The sequence below is a fragment of the Gallus gallus genome, chromosome 3, assembly GCF_016699485.2.
Source record: "Gallus gallus isolate bGalGal1 chromosome 3, bGalGal1.mat.broiler.GRCg7b, whole genome shotgun sequence".
Lineage (NCBI taxonomy): Eukaryota > Metazoa > Chordata > Aves > Galliformes > Phasianidae > Gallus > Gallus gallus.
In genome coordinates, this window is record NC_052534.1 from 108,719,122 (window position 1) to 108,737,494 (window position 18,373).

The window sequence follows — 18,373 nt, forward strand, 5'->3', positions numbered from 1 at the left end:
CAGAGAAGGATCTGGGGGTTGTGGTGGACAACAATCTGTCCATGAGCCAGCAGTGTGCCCTTGTGGCCACGAAAGCCAATGGCATCCTGGGGTGCATTGCACAGAGTGTGGCCAGCAGGTCAAGGGAGGTGATCCTCTCCCTCTGCTCTGCCCTGGAGAGGCCATATTTAGACCACTGTGTCCAGTTCTGGGCTCCCTAGTTCAAAAAAAGACATGATCTCCTAGAAGGAGTCCAGCAAAGGGCCACAAAGATGATGAAGGGCCTGGAGCATCTCCTGTATGAGGAAAGACTGAGTAACCTGGGGCTGTTCAGCCTGGGGAAAAGAAGACTGAGGAGGGATCTCATCAACGTTTATAAATATCTAAAGGGAGGTGGGAGGCAAGTAGATGAGGCCAGGCTCTTCTCAGTGGTGTGTAGCAATAGAACAAGGAGCAATGGCCTACAGATGGAACACAGGAAGTTTTGTACTAACATGTGGAAGAACTTTATGGTAAGGGTGACAGAGCACTGGCACAGGCTGCCCAGAGAGGTGGGGGCATCTCCTTCTGTGGAGATATTAAAGACCCATCTGGTTGTCGATCTTTGCAACCCATTGTAGGATATCTGCTTTAGCAGGTGCTGGACTCGATGATCTCTTGAGGTCCCTTCCAACCCTTGAGATTCTGTGATTCTGTGATCTGGCACAATGGAAGTTCAGCTCTGAAAGGTCTCCAAAACTTGACCTAGTTCATCACATTCACCCAAGCATAGCAATTGGGAACGTGAGATGTTGCAGCCTAGAGGACGCCCTGCCCCTCTGCTCCCTGTGAGGAGCTGCAGCCGCCATGAGGCCTCCCCTCAGCCTGCTCTGCTCGGGGCACATCAGCCAAGGGGCCTCAGCCACCCCTCACACCCCTTGTCCTACGGGCCCTTCCCCATCTCTGCAGCCCTCCTTTGGATGCTCTCTAACACTTCTATGTCCTTCCCTGGCCCACTGGCAGCGCTGGGCCCAGGGCATCCTGGGGCACTTTTGTCACTGTTAACCAGCTGACCAGCACTGAAGGAATTTGCAGCATCCCACTCGCTGCTGCTAAATGAGTTGATCCAAGCGGGAGAGAGGAGCTGAATGAGGAAGGGCTGTTCTCACAGCATCAGCACAGCAAGGAAGCTAAAGCAAAGGTTGTCTCAGCCCTCAGATAGCCAAAGGCATCAGTTCAGATCTCCATGAAATCATCAACCCGCTGTCCTGGGATTATGGGCTCACGTAAACCACCCAGAGGACCTGTTGTGAAAACAGTTGGGAGAAGGAGGCTTCTTTCCCTTAGCTCACAAATTATACACTCAGGAAGAAAGATTATTTACTTTTAGGGCCTTAGCTGGTTCAGACCTTGAGATCTGGAGCATGGATCCCTGTCTCCCTGCAGCCAGGCAGGGGGCATGGGCAGAAGCACTCCCTGCCAGCTTCCAGGGCTCCTGTGGGGCAGGACAGCTGCGAGGAAATGTGCAACTCATAAAGCTGAAGGGACTCTGCAAGCTATTAGGTAATTAAGCAAAGTGAGGTCTTGGAGTGCCTGGCTGCTGCTTCCAGCCCATGGCTGTGCTCTCTTTAGAGTCTGATTGGATCAAGGATTTTTATTAACTTCATATTTTTGCTTCTAATTTTCCTCCCTTTGCCTTTCATATTGCAAGCCCTGAGCTCCTCTGGCCTTGTGGTGATGTTTATTGGCACTGGCAGGTTGCAACACCCCTGCAGGCTTCCCACAGACAAACCCCAGTGTGCAGACCACGAACCAAAGCAACTTCATACGCTGTCTGTGCTGTGAAATCACTCAGGCACTTCCCTCCTGGTTTTCCTTTTGCTCACCCCACCTTCCCGGCTGGAGCCTCCCCCCTCTGCTGCACCTCTCGTTTTCCAACAGAAGAGGCTGAAAGCTCAGAAAAGCAGCTGGTTTGAAGGACATGGCCAAATTCATCCCTTCACTGTGCCTTGAGGCCGTGGTTCGAGGTAGGGAACAAGTCCCAGTGGGCTGCAGCCACTGCCATTTCTGTGTGGTGCAAGACAGACACCAGACAAGGAGAGGGATGGTGAGATGGAGGGAGGGTGGTCTTAAAGTGGTGGCAAAGACCCTGGGAGCTCGCTCTTTGCTTCAGCACAGACCCTTTTTTTTTTTCCTTCAAGGCCATATAAGCCAACCCCATCCAGCTTGGACACCTGGAAACCTGCACTTTGACCCCTTAAAGTACACTTTTCACTGTTACTATCTTCAAAGTGGCTGCCTCAAATTGTGGATACTTGTTGCCTTAGCACCTCATTTTGGGTATCTACCATTTGTTCAAGAGAGCTTCTGAAACTTTCTGTACAGCCAGAAGCACAGGGGAGTCCCATGCACCTTTCTGGAAGCTGTCCACAGCTAACAGAAGCTGATGGAAGACACAGTGGGATTTATTTAGCCTCTGAAGATGCTTTGTGCCCATGCTGACAATGGACCTTGGTTTGCAAGCAGACTGGGTTAGTTAAATTGTCCTGTTCTTCGCCATGTCCACAAACAAATCTGCTAACGGCTGGCTGTGAGCCCAGCCTCCCATTTTAATATCACTTCGGGGTTTTACTTGTAGTGTTTCTGGGCAGTAGGAGGCAAAGAAAGAAGTGGCAAACCCCCAGCATGCCAGCAGTGAACCAAAATAAAAGAGGAGCAGGAAAGCGCCTGCTTGACCAGCAGCAGTGCCTGGTTTTGGTGGCCTTTCAGCTGCTTGTTATAATAGCAGGGGAGTGGCTGACTCACTCAAAGTTTTCTTTCAACCCAATGTCCTGACTGGAAGGAAGTACAAAAGATGCTTTGTTTCCATGAGCCGGACACAGAGGGCTCCAGCCTCCAAATCTCCCGCTTGCTGATGGAGCCTGATGCTCTACCCCATGTGGGATCCATTTGAGTCTGAAAACTTGACGAGAAATGTCAGAGCAACACCAGGATGTTCCCCAACCCAGCACAGCAGCAGCAGCTTATTTGTTCAGCTCTCAGCTGCTGCACACGATCAATGCAACATGTAGCATGCAATGGGGTTTGAAGACATATGGGTAATCTCTGGCTGTGTTGAAAAGACGTTCTGTCCACAGAAAGTGCTTTCTGAGCTGCACTCAACGTTGTTTTAGCCTCCAGGCATCTTGCCTATCTCTTACAACCCCTTGTCTCTCAAGCACTTGTAAAATTTTTGAGTGGGGCCATTTCTAACCTTTTAGGGACTGCTGCTTATTTAGTGTCAATGCCACAGACCAGACTCAGCAACGTTCAGGTTTCTGCCTTCTCAGTGAACTGAAAAGGGCCTAGGGAGTCCTGGTGGACACCAAGTTGAACATGGGTGTTCTTGCTGCTAAGAAGGCCAACGTCATTCCTGCCTACGTTAGGCAAAGTATTACCAGCAAGAGAGGTGATCTTTCCCATCTACTCTGCATTGCTGAGGCTGCTCCTGGAGTTCTGGTTCCAGTTCTGGGTCCTATAACACAAAAGAGACATGGACATACTAGAGAGTACAAGGCATGGCTGCCAAGATCATTAAGAAATCAGAGCACCTCGGGCGGGGAGGCTGAGAGATCTGGGACTGATCAGCCCTCAGAAGTCTCAGGAAGATCCCATACAGGTCCATAAATATCTGAGGATGCTCAGTGGTGCCCAGTGCCTGGCCCCGAGGCACTTAGAGTAAGCTGGAATACAGAGGCTCCTTCTGACCATCAGGAAGCCCTTCTGTGCTGTGCAGGTGAAGGAACCCTGACACAGGACATCTATGACTACCAACAATGGTATTGTTCTCTCTGCTCTGCCAATTACTTCCACAGGGACACCTTCTGCCATTGGTGAATCTACCTGACATTGTTACTCTTACCTTACGCACTAGAAAGCTCAGGCAGGTTAAAGAACCTACTGATGAAGAACTGAAAGTTAAATTTCAACTCCTGGAGTTCAGTGGAAAAAAAAGGAATAAATATATATTGAAAGACTCATTGGTGTGATTAGAAAGGAATAAATATATATTGAAAGACTCATTGGTGTGATTAGCAGTATTTTTGTTGTTGTTGTTGTTGTTTTGTTTTGTTTTGGGCCATTTGTTCATTTGTCACATCCATACTGAGAATTCCTGCAGTGAGTTTCTCTTATCTGCTAGAAGAAGCTGTTCAGGCAAAAGGGAAAATACCTTTTTGTGTCATATGGTGGCCCTTAAGGTAACAGACAAGAGAATAATTTGGCAAGCAAAATGCTCTGCTCAGAAATGACTCAGACTGTGCTGGTTAAATCAACACAGCCTGAGTGACTGAACTTTGCTGTGTAATGATCATTTGTCTTGGGATGTCATTTATCAGCCCGATGAGAGCCCATAGACATCTAAATTCTTCCTCTGTCCTCTCTTGCAGGTCAGCGCCAGACACTGATGGGAAGGACCACCCAGAGGGATCTCAGGCTACCAGGACTTTGCTTACTGATGAGAAAGCAGCAGCTGTGTTCCCATAGTATCAGTATCCATGGCTGCCACAGGTGGTCTCAGTAGTGCTGACATCTCAGAGGGATTTGTCTCATCAATGTGACTTCCTGAGACACCATTTGTTCCTTCTCTGCTGGTCTCTTTGTTCACAGCCGCTGCCACTGTTACTGAGGTTCATCACACAAGGAGTTACTTTTCTTGCCCAGGCTCTAGCCAAATCCTTGCTGCTTTTGCTATTCACTACACCTGGAGAGGGTAAAGCCCCATCTCCACCTGACTTCCCCACACTCAGCTAGCTCAGCCTGCCGCTTGCTTCCCCATGAGTTTTTCCACCTCTGAGAAACTGCCTACTACCATCTGACAATGGCTTCAAGGGCTCCTGTGAGTCTAATGACAAGAAAAACAGAATAAAAATGAAAAAAAAAAAAATCCAACATAGTTTAAAATCCATTTTTTTAATTTTTTTTTATTTTTGCTCTTTCCTTTACTGTCTGTGTGTTCATAAACTCCCATCTCTTGCAGGCCAAGGATGCTGTGTGGCTGCCTGAGAAGTGCTTAGCTCTCTGGAAGCACTGCCATTAATAACTAATAAATCATAGAATCACCGAGGTTGGAAAAGACCTCCAAGATCATCCAGTCGAACCGTGCACCTACCGCTGATATAATCACCAAATTACTGCATCCAGACCTGAAAGTTCCACGGGTTTTTTTACCTTTAAGCAAAACCAGCACCTCTCTGGGCTGACCAGAAGGCACCATGAGATTTGTAACAGCCCTGAGGGACAGATTTCAGGCAGAGGGCATCTAATATCAACAGCTTGCTTGGAAGTAGAAAGCAGCTGAGTGCAGGGTTTAAATATGGGTACAACAGTCCCAATGTTCCTATGAGCTGCCCACGTTCAGCCATGAGCTGATAGCCTCCATAAGGTGACTTTGTCATCTTAGTCACCTGCTGGTCCAATTCAATTGTGGACATCTGCAAAATATAAGCCAAGAGACTCCCTGGGTCCTTGCGGTGCCTGAGTTGTATTTTATAATGATTCCAAAACAGTCCTAAGTGAAAATAAGCCATCGTGCACACGAGCTAACGCAGGCAGGGTGCAAAGCTGAAAAAGAACTGGAAAAAATTAACTTCTGGTATATATTTCCTATGGCTCCTTTCAGTTAACTCACTGCAAGGCTTAAAACACTTCCTTGCCATATGAATCTGCTGTGGTGTATTTAACACATTACCGGTATAAAATGATTCATGCACAAACTTCTTTTATCAGTGAAGTCCAAACTACTTTTCCTCCCTCTAAATTGGTGGTGGAGCTGAACCAAAACCACAGATCTGATCACTCCCTGAGCATGTGGGCAAATCTGGATCTTCAACCCAGCATCATGCACAGTCCTAATTTGTAAAAAAGGCCCACACCTAAAATACCAAATCCCAAAGTTGTTGGGTTTGGAAAATGTTCTTTATAACAAAGGTCTCCAAAAACCAATTTCTAGGAGACTTAGGCTTTGAGGAAGTTTGTTTCTAACAAGAAGCAACCACTCATGGCCTTTCTCTATGCAGAACAGAAATGAGAAACTGGAATTTTACCCCTCTTAGGTTTGGAGAAAATTTCATTTTGTTCCAGATTTCTCCTGGCAAACGCAATGACTCAGGGCAAAGCAGGGACATTTTACAGGGTGAGGAAATTATATATGTCTTTGAGGATTTGTCCTAAAGGGATTCGGGATTTTTTTTTATTTTAAGGAAAGAGTACCAAAACTTCTTTTTCTTTTTTTCCTGCCATATATAACCATTTCTCTGCTAGTTTTCATATCACCTATCGAGAACCAATGGAGAGAGGTGAGCAACTGAAGAAGGGGTTCCTTTCTTCCTCATTAGGAAGCAATAGTTCCTTGGGCAGACCTGGCTGATGCTACCTGCTGTCACATTGCAGGTGATCCTCGCTAGGCTGCTCCCAGGGATGGTGCAGGAAGAGGAACAAGTCTGGAACTTATTCTGATAGATGTTAGGGTATGGTCACACTATTTGGAACCTAAGAGAGTTTAATAGTATGAATGCGACCGTTAGTTCCCATACCAAACAATGACTCCTGGCAATGTTTGTCTTGTTAATGCAGATTTGAGATCGATGAGACAAACTGGCAAGAGACACACATTTAAGTGTTCTGAGAGATGAAGGCTGAAAAAAGGTAAGAGTCTGATCTATCAATCCTCCTCTTTTTCACCAGATGGGAATAACGTACGCAGCAGCACTTGGTGTTATATCACTAACCCAAAGCCACAATTCTCAGCTCTCCCTCTGAGAGCATCTCAAGCCTCCCAGACCCATCTAGACCTTAGCTCATTTTACCAGTATTGTCAAGAAGACTCCTCTAATCCTCATGAAAATTGTCTCTGAAGTGGACCAAGTCAACTAAACACATGCCATAGACTCAGCCAAGAGAGACACAGATCATTACTGTCTCTACCATACTCTGTAATGGTGACCATCAGCAATACTTTTGAGATCCATTTCTCTGACTTTTTGTGCCCTATTCTAAATGCTTTCCCAGCAGAAAGATCAAAAAGGAAGCCCTCAGATGACCTTATCCTGTAAGTACCCTTCAGACGATGTCACAATCTGAATGACCCCGTGCCCAAAATGTCCTTGCTCTTCCAGCACATGTTCCACAGGGCTGTACCACAGAGGCAGCATCACTCCACATGAAATCACATTTCCGAGACTCTTCAAAGCTTTCCAATCTGATCTTCTGTACCGCAGACAAATGCCATGCCAGACTCTCACCACTGATGGGACCACAATCAAAGCCAGATTGCTTCACCATCAAAACAATGCCTGGAGAGCCCATGTATGCTACTCGTGGGCTTGCTTCCCTTTCAGTGTCATACCAGCCTCCCTGTGTGTGCCCGATGCTCTGCCTGTTCCCACACAGCTAGATGGACGTGTCTGGGGAAGCTTTCCTTGGATGTTTTCACACTCTATCACTCTTATTCTGCTATACCATAGCAAGGGAGACAGAGAAAATATTTACCTACTCACTCTGGGGTATTAGCTTTAATTAGTAATGAACGTCAGTTTGTACTAACTCACACAGTCTGAGCTTTCTGAGGAGGAGAACAGGCAGCTGACAGAACAAATTTCCAAAAATACTCTTCTTAGGAGTCAAAAATGTTTGAGTTTTGCTGCTTCTTTTAAACCCTGTGGATATTTGTGTAAAACACATTGAGTTTAATTATGGATCACATAATGACGTGCAAGACAGAAGACAATAATTGGGATTGAGACTCTAACTAAACTACTCACAAGCTGTCCAAGATCTTCCTGCAGAGATAAATTTGTAAATTACTCTATAGGAGCAGCAAGAAAATATACAAAATTTGCACAAGTTTGGTGAGTGGGTTCATAATCACCAAATACTCAGTTCACCATGCTCATCCTGCCCTTGATTTGGACAGGGATGCCTTTTCTTTATTTGGATGGATTTGGCAGTAGGAAGTGCAAGCAGTCATTGAGAACCACAGAGTAATTTATGTTGGAAGAGGTGCCAGGCAGTTGCCTGGTAGATCTCTGCTCAAAGCAAAGGTTAACTACTTCAGCTGGTGCTACTCAAGACCTGAAACTCATGTCAGCTTGAGGAACCCAACAGAGTTGGGAGTAAAGTTTCTCATAGAGTAACAGTTGTAAGGCTAAAATGCACCCGAGCTACAAAAATATTTGACTGAATACGAGGGTGGATAGTGATAGGACAAGGGGGAATGATTTTAAACTAAGACAGGGGAGGTTTAGGTTGGATATTAGGAGGAAGTTTTTCACCCAGAGGGTGGTGACGCACTGAACAGGTTGCCCAAGGAGGCTGTGGATGCCCCATCCCTGCAGGCATTCAAGGCCAGGCTGGATGTGGCTCTGGGCAGCCTGGTCTGGTGGTTGGTGACCCTGCACATAGCAGGGGGTTGGAACTCAATGAGCATTGTGGTCCTTTTCAGCCCAGGCCATTCTACGATTCTATGATTGTATGACATCATATGGGTAGCCTAACATGGTTTCAGGGCCCCTTCCCACGCACTCCATCTTGGATGTGCCTGACTCAGGAAGCAGAGTTACAAACAGAGGAGATGTTATAAATAATCCTGAGTACAACATGTTCATTTTTCAGGTTGTTCAGTCTGCTTCTCGATGGAAAATTCCTCTATGTGGATAAAATGCCATCAGCCTCTCCAGGGCTGGTACAAGCAGAGGCACCTCAGTACATGAAGATTACTAAGGGATAGGCTGCCAATATTTTCAGTTGTTTTTGTTGTTGTTGTTTTTCCTTTTTTTTTTTTTAAACTCCATTTTCTTCTTGTTTTAGACAATTCCATTTCAGTCTGTCTCTTGAGCACTGTCTCATTTTACATCTGTTTTCCCTTTGCATATTTTCCCTTCTCCTCATGTTTACTTTTGTAAGCAGTCTGTTGTTTTTATTCAATTCCCCCTGGTTTTCTTTGGGTTTTTTCAGTTTTTTCTAATCTTCTCTACAGCTCTTCCATTCTCCCTTCTTACCTTCCATCCCAGAGTGCTGCTGAGGCACTGTTTCCAATTAGGTCTGTTTTGTCTTGTTTACTGTTCTTTTCCTCTCCCTCGTGTCTTACAGCAGCCACCTTTTTTTCTTTTTCTTTTTTTCCCCCTTGCTGACCAGAAGCCAGGAAGCTTCTACTTCTTCACTACTGTTGGTTTTAGTCATCTATGTATTTTTCTTACCCCAAGAAATAGAGTGGATGGCTGTTTCAAAGAGTCTGCACTGCAATTGTAGCAATTGCTGTGGAAATTGCATCCATGAATATTAAATTGTAGCAAGAAAAAAAAAAAAAGACCATCATAATATCTTCTCTACTCTTTTTGTTATTAATTATTCTACTTATTCATCCCAAAGCACCCCATCAGGTGTGGACGCAATTTAACTGCCATATTTCCTTACGGAAAGATCAACAGACACAGGATATTGTGCTCACAGGTGCTCATCAAGACTTCCTAAAGACTTCCATTGCAAAGCAGTTAGAAGCACTGCTCTGAGCCAACAGAGAATAACACAGTACTCAGACAGATTTCAGTGTCACATCTTGCTTATGTCCCCTGAAACATTTGCCAGAATTAAAGCAGTTCCAAGAAACATTCAAATAGTAGCAAACCTGGCAGGAAAGCAATCTGAGAAATTCTCACTAGATCTGGTTCTAATTCAATGTTACCTTGTCCTGTCATGTCTGGGTAGTACAACAGGGAAAAGTTTAGAGGAGCAGGGAAGGCAAATGTTATTAACAAGGAAAAGATCTCAGAGAGCACTGTGGGCTTCATCTGCTTGTCTCCATCTGTTTATTTATTTAGGAAAAGGAAACAAGCTAAGAGTTAGCTTCTCCAATTGGCAATTTTCTGTGTCCTCAGAACTTCAGGGCTCTGTTCGGTCTCTGGGGAAAATACAGGGCCAACCAAGATGGGTAAGAATGAGATTCCACAGTAACAAAATTTATGGGGAAAATCATCCACCAGCTTTGGGAATTTCAGCAATGCTCAAAGCCATAAATGTTCAGCACCACGAGACGTCCAAGAAATCTGAACTGGTGGTGTTGGTTTTGTGCCTTTGGAAGCTTTCCTTCTAACTCCCTTTTGTTACGCTTTCTTTTCTTCCTCTTTTCTTCTTATTTTTTTTTTTCCCCAGCATTTGACACATGAACACAAGTGATTAACTCAGGACTTCATGAAACAAAAAACTTGGCTTCCTTTCTTGGCTCTTGCATTCAATTTCTGCCTGCTCTCAGAGAAGTCTGAGGGAAATTGGCTTTTTACATGGGTAGACTGTGATAAGACAAGGAGGAATGGGTTTAAACTAAAGGAGAGAAGACTTAAGCTACATATCAGGGGAAAGTTTTTCACTGAGAGGGAAATGAGGTCCTGGAACAGGTTGCCCAGAGCGCTTGTGGCTGCCCTGTCCCTGGAGGTGTTCAAGGCCAGGTTGGATGGGGCCCGGAGTAGCCTGGTCTAGTATTAAATCTGGAGATAGGTGGCCCTGCTTGCAGCAGAGGGTTGAAACTTGATGATCCTTGAGGTCTCTCTTAACCCAAACCATACAATGATTCCATGATTCTATTTCACTTAAAACTAGGCCTGTAAGATGAGTTGGGTTGTTTCACATGTTGTGCACTCGGGATCTCTGTATGTAGAGTAGGTGAATGAATGGCACTGCTCAAAGCCATTGGGCAGACTGTAAAGCTACCTAGGGCAACCTGTAGAAAACAAGAAGATGGGCAAGACTGAGGGTTTCTAGATGCTTTGTCCTTGATGAAGAAATACATGGCTATCGGAGAAACTCTAGATGGGAATTTTTAGATGTGAATCTTTTTCAAGATTAAATACCTAAATCACATAATCCCGATTTTATGGAAACTTGCAGAAAGATGCATCACTCCTTAACAGTGAAACAGAAAAGAGGGATGTCTTCTCAAATCCATCCTACACTTTCTTGAAGCAAGGTTTTCAGACCTTGATATTTGGTGTCGTTTTTTGGGCTTCTCCTCAGCAGTGTAAGCAAGCTAGCAGGAGACCAGTTAAATACAGTCACTGGGCTATGGGATATGATGGGATACACATGGCAACATCAGAAAGCTTCATTGCCACCACTGATTGGTACAAAGCCAGATGTAATAGCGGCGTACACAGAACCTGGTATCCTGAAACAAGTCGTGGGGGAAGGACCGTGGAGCAAACAGGCATTCTGAGAGCTCTGCCTTGCTTCTGATGTGACACTGAGCTCTGAGCAGGGTGACAGTTTCAAGTCTTTGCCAGAAGTAGTGTGAATTTGTGTAGCCCACAGCCACGGGAATTTGAAGGATCCCTGTAATATCCCACGTTGGAAGTATTGCTTAAGTCCATTTGTAGCTTTAGCTCAGAAGCGTAATTCTGTGATCTGTGTGTACCCAGGAGTGCCGGATTTCCTTGTGAAAGACACATGAATATTCCTGCAATCCAGTTGTGCTGAGGGGGTAAGCCAACTGAGTCAGCCAATTGCATAGAATGCATGTGTTTAAATGTTTTATTAGAAGTATGTTTTGGAAAGCCAAAAAAGAGCAGAACTGTTATAATGAGTAATTCTATCAAATATTTATGATTCCAAGGCCATAATGTAAATCAATATATTTAGATTTGAGTGTGATAAATATATATAAAACAAATGATCTGAAAATAATTTCCTTATTCACGTACCTGCCAATTTTTCTGTGCAAACGCCTTTGTTTCTCCAGCTACTCCTGATAACATCACATTCATCTGAAACAGTGCTCATAGAAAACCTCAAAAGCAATCCAAATCTCACAAATCATAGACAGACAGACACAGTGAGAAAGGGACCTTCTAAAAAAGGCTGACTAATGAAAATCATTATTATTTATAACAAATTAGGGAGCAGGGACATATATGTAGTGCATAGGCTGGCTGATGAGCACAAGATTTCAGGCACAAGCAGTGCAAAAGTGGGTTTATGGCACTTGATACCCTACAATAAGAAAAGGAAAACATGGAAGAAGCAGATGTTTCCCAGTTATCAGCAAATTAAAGGTTTCAGTCAAAGTAAGAAGTTGGATAGTGATGGGACAAGGGGGAATGGTTGTAAACTGAGACAGGGGAGGTTTAGCTTAGATATTAGGAAGAAGTTTTTCCCCCAGAGGGTGGTGACGCACTGAACAGGTTGCCCAAGGAGGCTGTGGATGCCCCATCCCTGCAGGCGTTCAAGGCCAGGCTGGATGTGGCTCTGGGCAGCCTGGGCTGCTGGTTGGCAACCCTGCACATAGCAGGGGGTTGGAACAAGACGAGCATTGTTGTCCTTTTCAACCCAGGCCATTCTATGATCCTATGATCCTATGATGTCAGCAGTAAGGACAAGGCATGGGTCTTGGTGTTAGCCAACCATTTTCTTAGATGCTCAGCTTTTGTTCCTGGGTACAGACTTAAGGCTACTTGGCACCCACTGCCAAAACTGCCCCCAGGGCAAATCCTGGGTGCACTTGCATCTGACTGGGACCCTCTGAGCAGCTCTGGGGATCCAGGAGAAGACATCAACTGCAGAACTCAATTTTGTGAGGAAATCTTCCCTAATTATATTTTTCTGGGCCCCACACCCCAATCCTGTCACTAAGCAGGATATTCATCATAGAGTTTCTTCCAGTTGTTTTTGCATTGATCTCTGATTGCTTAGATTGGAAAGTTGTGCCTTCTTTTCTGATGGACTCTTACTTTTCAAGGACAAGATCAGATGAGGTCAATGTCCCAAAAATACAGTGTTTTTTTTTTTTTTTTTAATTTACCACTTGTAAAAAAAGGCGTATCCAAAAGGCAGATATTTTGTCCATTGTGTATTTGAGCTACTGGCAAATGTTTCTAGCCATGTTAGAGGGCCAATCATATCCCTCCCAAGCTTCCACTTTGGATGAAAAAAGTCTTAGTTGCTAGCAAAAACATTCTGGAATGGATTTGTTGATAGAAGATGACTGCTGTGCTTTCAGAAGGAAAATTAAACTAAAGAACAAGTATATTTAAGCATAATTGCTTTAAAAACAGAACACATGCTGTAGTATAATCTATTGTTCCCTGGAAAATGGAATAATCCAGAAGGCTGAGTTCAGTGCAGTGTAGTAGAAAAAACAAATTAATTTGCAATGCAGAGTCCTGCTTGCAGCACAGTGCCACTGGAGGTGAGTCAATTCAGGTGCTGGTAGGACGGTCCAACAAGTGTCAGGTGAGCTTTTCAGGAAGGCCATTTTACAGGTAAAGATAATCATACTGGAAACTGACTTCTAAACAGGACCCAATTCCCTCTGGTGGGTGGCTCACCCCAATGCCACATGGTCCATCTGTGCTCTAGACTCGCTCCTGCCTCTGGTTTTATGTAGAGTCTCTCATTGGTTTCTGTGAGCCAAGACACAGTATTGCAGCACTAATAGTACCTGAGTCATATCCTGATTCTGAGTTTGGAAAACTGGAGGTTCCCTAAAGTCCACTTGTCCAGAGGGCCTGGAACCTTGAAGCTCTGAATAATGGCTCAGAGACAGCCATGAGCCTAAATATTAGTACAAACCAAAAAATGATTATTGATTTTTTAGCTCAGACTTTCTTTTTTAATCCAAATTATAAACTATTTCAAACCACCGGAGAGTTTTTGTTTATTTGTTTGCCTTTTCTACTTATTTGTTTACTCTTTTCTCTTAACTTGTCTTAACTATCACATGCTTCTTTTTGGAGAATATTCCTTACAGCAATAGACATTATAGAAATGCTTCTTATTACTGTCAGTAGGTCAAAGCAACCAACTTCTGAACAGCAGAATCAGGTGCAAGGCATGATGGCAACAGCAAGTCCCATTGCAGGTTGGAATAGTAGAGATGCCAGCATGTAAACAGGCCTATGTTGTCAGACTTTGCTACACTGAAGCCTTACTATGTTAAGGAAGAAAGTTTTTCCAATGATATGCCAAAAGATACTCAACCATGTGCAACACCAGCCTTCTTGTAGCCCTGAAGGAAGGAAATAATCCATCTCAAGATGCATTGAGCTTGTTTCTGTATAATAATCTACGTCAAGTTTCTTTGGAGCTGGTAAACCAAGTAAGAATAATAAACATGTGAAAGCTGCAAGGAGTTGGATGGAGTCTGGTGGACATAACAGGAACTCAGCTTTGCTGCCACCAGGATTTCTGCAGGCCTTCCCATGACAGCCTTACACCATTCCCTTTCCCATTCAGCAAAGTTCAGCAAAGTGTAACCAATTTCCCCAAATTCTTAAAAACTTGGTTTCCTGGTTTTTGAAGGGAAAATTTCAATGCAATTTGTAGCACACTTCTACCCATCTGGCTGTCTTCTAGACCTAGCATTATATAAGGCGTGCTCCTTTTGGGCCACAGTGGCTCAGGGTCGGCCCTGAGCCCTGTGGCTCAGCCCTATGGGTGTACGTGTTTCATAGCTTTCCCCAGCTTTACATGTAGACGTGATCACATTCTATGGCATCACATTAATAAAATCCCTTTCAATGCAAAACTGTGAGGCTGCATTACTTGTATGTGTTGTCGTCACATTAAAATGATGGGTAAAGTGAGGCTCAGAACAGTGGCTTGGCTTGCTGTGTCACCCACGAGGATAGATCAGCACCAGAATCATCTTTGCAGTTTACCAGTGCTGCCTGGCCCTACAGGCTGCAGTAGGGAAGATACATGTTGCCAGCAGTAAATATCCCCACAGTGATGAGATTATTAATGTCAGACATCTCTTACGCATCACATGTATAGAACCACTGTCCAGTAAGACCAAGGATTATTTTGATAAGCAGTTGGTCTCAAGCAATATTAGTTTGTGGGAAAGTTTCTTGGATGTAGCTAGTCTGCTCTACAAGGCTCATTAAATTGCATTTTGCTACATTTACTGCACGTGGCTCACTTCCCTCATATGGATTGACTGTTTACGCTTATTTCTCAGCTGTGTTTATTGGTAAAGTTTCATGGCCTTAATCACAAATGCATAACAGTCCTAACCAATGCAGAGCATCCACCATTTCTAATAGCATATGGTCTGACCACTCAATAGTTTTGATGCTACGGTTCATTAATTCTCCACGGGAATAATAAGCATTTAGTATTGTCTTATTTTTTAAGCCAATATTGCTCCAACGGGATAAAAAAAATGGACCTGCTACAAACTGAGTTTAAACAGACTCTTGTTTAGTTTTTGCAGAGCTGTGCTGCTGCGTGACAATGAAATCAAAGCCACAGGATTTTTATCTTGGTTAAACAAATGTCACACACAATTGATTGGTAGCCTTCAGAGGCAAAACTTCAAGTTCATATCTAAAGTCATTCTGACATGCTTCTTTCCTTCATCATATTTTGGAGAATACCCATCCTTAACACCAGGACATGAAAAAGGGAGTGGTAAATTTAATGACAAGTACAGTTAGGACACGTGCATTTAGAACACGTACATTTATAGTTCTGGAGCACTTCTGAAATGTTTACCAGTGCACACAATATGAGGAACAAACAGGATGAACTCAAAGCTTTGATCCTTTCCCAGAGCTATGATATCATTGATACCAGTGGGATGTGATGGAGTGAATGCTGGAAAGGAGGGACATCGGCTGTCCAGGAGGATAGATAATGTTCTCCTATCAAGAGAAAGGGGAAAGTGGTGGATGCAATCTTTCTGGATTTCAGTAAAACCTTTGCTATTGTCCCTTGCAGCATCCTTCTGGACAAAAAAAAAAAAAATCTTTTACAGTGAGGGTGTTACACTGAAACAGCTTGCCTAGTGATGTGGTTGATGCCCCATCCCTGGACACTTCACAGCGAGGCTGGATCAGGCCCTAGGCAACCTGATCGAGCTGTGGTGTTGCTAGTGTGTCATTGCAGGGAGTTGGGCTAGATGGCCTTCAGAGGTCCCTTCCAACTCTAAGGATTCTATGATTCTATGAAATTCTCCACCTCTGAGTTGAACAGGTTCGTGCTATACTGTGTGACGAACTGTCTCAATGGCAGAGCTCACTGGGTCACAGTGAATTGGCTCCCTCTGGCTGGCAGCCAGTCAGTAGGAGTGTTCCTCAGGGCTCAAGGGTTCAAGGGCAAGTCCTCTTCAACATTTTTGCTAATGATCTGGATGCAGGAGTGAAATGCACTCAGTAAATGCCAGGTGCTGTACTTCTACATTTAGTGTTGGTGTGGCCTCATCTTTGATATTGCATGGGCTCCAGAATATCAATAAGATGTCAAGGTCCTTGAAAGCACTCAGATGAGGGCAACAAAGCTGATAAAAGAGCTGGAAACCATGTCCTATGAGCAGAGACTGAGCACATTTGGGGTATCTAATTTGGAAGATAGATATTTGAAAAGTCATGGCAGTCTGGTGATGTTCCCAATGGCTGGAAAAAAGGCAGTGTAGCACCCATTTCTAAGGATACAAAAGATGACTGAGGGAACTACTGACCTGTCAGACTCACCTCTGTGCTGGGAAAGATCATGGAGCAGATCCTCCTGGAAGCTATGCTAAGGCTTGGAAGATGGAGGTGGAAGACAGTGAAGGTGGTACAGGAAAAGCAGCATGGCTTCACCAAGGGCATGTTCTGCCTGACCCACCTTGTGGCCTTCTATGATGGCATAACTGCATCAATGGACAAGGGAAGAACCACTGATGTCATCTGTCTGGACTTCAGCAAAGCCTTTGACATCGTCACCCACAACATCCTTCTCTAAACTGGAAAGATATGGATTTGATGGGTGTCATCTGTGGCTCTGTGCAGATGACACCAAGCTGGGTGGTGTGGCCAACACTTTGGCGGGACAGGATGTCATTCAGAGAGACCAATACAGGAAAAGTAGTGGGCCCAGGTGAACCTTGTGAACAAGTCCTCAGCACGGGAGAGACATGGACCTTTTGGAGCACATCCAGAGGAGGGCCACAAACATTATCCAAGGGATGGAACACCTCTCCTACGAGGACAGGCTGTGAGAGCTGGGGCTGTGCAGCCTGGAGGAGAAGGCTCTGGAGGGACCTGAGAGAGACCTTTCAGTACCTAGAGGGGCTATATGAAAGAAGGGGGTAGACTCTTTAGCAGGATCTGCTGTGATAGGACAAGGGGAAATGGTTTCAAACTAAAAGAGGGGAAATTTAGAATGAATATAAGGATTTTTTTTTTATTAAGGGTAGTGAAGCACTGGAACAGGTTACCAGTTTTTATTATTATTTTGCTACAAAACAACAAGGCAAGTGAGAAAAGTTAAGGTTCAAACGTTAAGAAAATTATTTAGCGCTGTGAATTCCGATATACTTTGAGGTAACTGTTTGGTAGCATCATTGTATCACTGTAAAGCAAAGTTAAACCTGTTTTTCCCCGAACTGTATGTTTCCAGCTATTATTGTACTTTGTGATTCTTTTTCAGAGGCTTGTGATCTTCAACACAGGCTTGTGATTCTTTTTCAGCTGGTGCATCATGAAACATACTGCAGAGATGGTTACCTTTTTATAGAATCATAGAAGCATAGAATGGTGTGGGTTGGAAGGGACCTTTAAGATTGCTGATTTATGGCTGTAGTTTTTACGTGGTAGGCACGTACTTTGATCTCTGTGATACTTGACTCATCTTCTTGTCCAGTGAGAAGAAGTAAACAGTACGTATTCCTTGTTCATATAAACATCCAAGCCTTCAAAAATATCTCTCTGACCTTCTTCAACTCTTTGCCTCAATGATTTCCTGTGGCAGGGAATTCCTCTGGGTGATTATATGCTTTAAACAGAAGTATTTCCTTGCATCCATTTTAACTTTGTTGCCTGTGAAATTGACGCAGCAACCCCCTTTGTTTTTTGCTCTGGATGCAGAGGAGCTTCCGGATGGTTTTTCTGCAAACCAGTCATTATTTTGTATTCCAGCATTATTTACGTATAAATACATATACAAAAAAGAAGCACATAACAACAACCCACTTACATAAACAGGAAAAATCAAAAAGTTTTTCAAGAATCTCTAAATCCTTGCATGTTAGTTAAAAAAAAAAAAGAAGGAAAGAAGGAAAGAAGGAAAGAAGGAAAGAAAGAAAGAAGGAAAGAAAGAAAGAAAGAAAGAAGGAAAGAAAGAAAGAAAGAAAGAAAGAAAGAAAGAAAGAAAGAAAGAAAGAAAGAAAGAAAGAAAGAAAGAAAGAAAGAAAGAAAGAAAGAAAGAAAGAAAGAAAGAAAGAAAGAAAGAAAGAAATCATCAAGAAAATAACCTTATAAAGAAAGCTGCATCCGGTATACACAGTAAATGGAAAAAAAAACAAGATGGCCTTTTCCTCCTTTTTCCTTCCTTTAGACTGAAAATAGATTTTTGTAGGCACCCACCTCTTAGAGAACTGCACCTTAATGCTTTCTTGTCCTCTGCAGAT

The 18,373-nt window shown here is 43.8% G+C and overlaps 1 long non-coding RNA gene across 1 annotated transcript; it reads right to left on the minus strand.

The window, feature by feature from the left end:
- Nucleotides 1–2,531: 2,531 nt before the first annotated feature.
- LOC121110154 lies at nt 2,532–16,583 on the minus strand. Its single transcript, XR_005859088.2, has 2 exons — nt 16,455–16,583; nt 2,532–3,472 (listed from the first exon to the last, which is right to left on the minus strand). It is a non-coding gene; the product is annotated as an uncharacterized LOC121110154 (long non-coding RNA).
- Nucleotides 16,584–18,373: the final 1,790 nt, after the last annotated feature.